General features: G+C 38.6%; 1 protein-coding gene across 1 annotated transcript in view; it reads right to left on the reverse strand.

Annotated features, from left to right (window-relative positions):
• The window catches only part of LOC106527684 (sodium channel protein type 4 subunit alpha), a gene marked incomplete at its 5' end in the record, with an annotated part of 142,279 nt that overhangs the window by 137,047 nt on the left and 2,613 nt on the right, over positions 1–2,619 (reverse strand).

Genomic DNA, 2,619 nt, shown 5'->3' on the forward strand with positions numbered 1-2,619 from the left:
ATAAATATATGTATGAATATCCAGCTGGTCAGAACTCATTGATTTGTACAAAAAAAAAAACACCTGCAAAATGCAAAAGACTTAGTTTAAGCCACTGTTTTAGTCATTTAAATTAGTTAAATATTTTAAATTTCCATAACTATAAAATTCACAATTTCCTCAGCTTTATCTAAGACTCAGTTCTGATCCAGCTGGTCAGAACTCATTGATATGTATGAAAAAACACCTGTAAAATGCAAAATACTTAGTTTAAGCCACTGTTTTGGTCATTTAAATTAGTTATCTATTTTAAATTTTCATAACTATAAAATTCAAAATGTCCTCAGCTTTATTTTGAACCATAGTTTGTAAAAATCYAGCACGAAATAATGAAGTTATGAGTTTTTCATCAGGAAGACACCTCACAGTCCACTGACCTCCAGTCATTGTGTTGAAGCTCCTCAGTGCAGAACAGAGCTCCAGGGTGTGCACGTGATGTAGCAACACACTAGCCACGCCCACTCCAGTCATATATATCAATGATAAAAAGAACAGGTGTGGCTTTCTATGTTTAATATGTTGTTTATGAGTTTACTTCAGTTTTATGACTTGTGTGTTTTTATCTGGTCCTTTATTCAGGGTTCTTTAGCTTTGTGTTAAACTGTTGTGTTTCCTGTTTTATTTTGTAGTACCCTGTAGCTTTTAACTTCCTGTCCTTTGGTCTTCAGATCCTGTCTTCATGTCTACATTCCTGTCAGTTTTGTAGTTTTTGCCAGACTTTGGTTTAAACCTGAAGCTGCCGTCCTGCTCACAGCTCAGAGGTTTTACTGGAACCTTCTGATTTGTTGAATCATATTTGTTGTTTAAATGTTGGATGATGATGATGATGATGATGATGAWGATGAAAAGTGGCACCCTGACCTGAAGAAAGCTCCAAACAATCCTCTGAACAATAATTGTTCTTGATAAAAGCCAAGCATCTGGACAGAAATGAGCACAGATCTGCAGGCAGCTGCTGGAGTTTAGCACAGAGAAAATAAGAATAACAGTCAGATTAATGTGATTTTCTGTCATTTACAGCTCTTAGTCACCGTGAAAAGAACAGCAGTTCAAATGTGGACTGATGCTGTAAAAATGTCTTCAGTGTTTTGTTGAAACCTGGCTCTTCAGAGACTGTCAGCTAAAAGCCTGACATGTAAATGTAAAATCGTGTCCTTCTGGCCCCTCGCTTTGGAGATCCAACATGTGATTTTTAAAATACCTTCCTTCCACCCATGTCTCATTAGGGCTAAATAAAGACGAAGAGTCCCGGTGCTCCCCTCTGATTCCTGCCACTTTCAATCCAGACAATTAATATGCCATTAACGGCCCACTCTAATCACCTCGTAATGTGGAGGGAACTTTCCAACCTGTCAGACGGCAGCCGAGCGGCTTAAATATCACCTCCACCTGCCGTGTTCGGAGCGCTGCATGCGATGAGGTGGTGCAACCCGGCTCAGCCGTCAATCACGGCTATAAATGAATCATAATTATTGTAATTTGGTGGAGAGAACATTCTGCCGGCGTGAGAGCGACCCAAACTCCAGCTGAAACTTGTTGGCTAATTGTTGATTGAGTGTCGGCTGTAATGATGGCAGGTGGTGAGATAATACCTTTACAGACTGACAAACAACACAAACGTCCCCCTACCACCGGCGCACAGCCAGAAGCTAATTACCTGCTAATGATAGCCCTGATGTTTTGGACCTCCCAGGCCACTGTACCACTAATGTCATTACACCTCCTACATCCTCCACGGGATCCATCTTCCTCCCACTGAACTTTGATTTCTGCTTCCTTTTTCCACATTTACTTCCTTCTCTCAGTCACATTTACCTGCTTTCTGACCCGAAGTACTCTGCTACTGAATACATGAAGCTTTTATTGTGAAAGGGAAGCAAAGAGGAACTGACTATAATAACAGAGAAGAAGAAAATCTCAAGCTCTATTTTGGTAGAAATGACTTTTAGACACAAAACACATCACCTCTTTAAAGACTCTAGTCAATCCAATCACCTCACCTGGTTCTGATATTTAATCACCACACCTGGATCTAATTTCTAATCATCACACCTGGTTTGTTTTTCTCAGTATTTTCTCTGTATTCAAGCTTCCGGTTTCAGTTTTTTCTTCTGGTTATAGTGAACATTGTGGTTGTTATAGTGAACATTCTGGTTGTTATAGTGAACATTCTGGTTGTTTTAGTGAACATTCTGGTTGTTTTAGTGAACATTCTGGTTGTTATAGTGAACATTGTGGTTGTTATAGTGAACATTCTGGTTGTTTTAGTGAACATTCTGGTTGTTTTAGTGAACATTCTGGTTGTTATAGTGAACATTCTGGTTGTTATAGTGAACATTCTGGTTGTTATAGTGAACATTCTGGTTGTTATAGTGAACATTCTGGTTGTTATAGTGAACATTCTGGTTGTTTTAGTGAACATTCTGGTTGTTATAGTGAACATTCTGGTTATAGTGAACATTCTGGTTGTTTTAGTGAACATTCTGGTTGTTTTAGTGAACATTCTGGTTGTTTTAGTGAACATTCTGGTTGTTTTAGTGAACATTCTGGTTGTTTTAGTGAACATTCTGGTTGTTTTAG

This window comes from Austrofundulus limnaeus, unplaced genomic scaffold (genome assembly GCF_001266775.1).
Source record: "Austrofundulus limnaeus strain Quisiro unplaced genomic scaffold, Austrofundulus_limnaeus-1.0 Scaffold337, whole genome shotgun sequence".
Taxonomy (NCBI): Eukaryota; Metazoa; Chordata; class Actinopteri; order Cyprinodontiformes; family Rivulidae; genus Austrofundulus; species Austrofundulus limnaeus.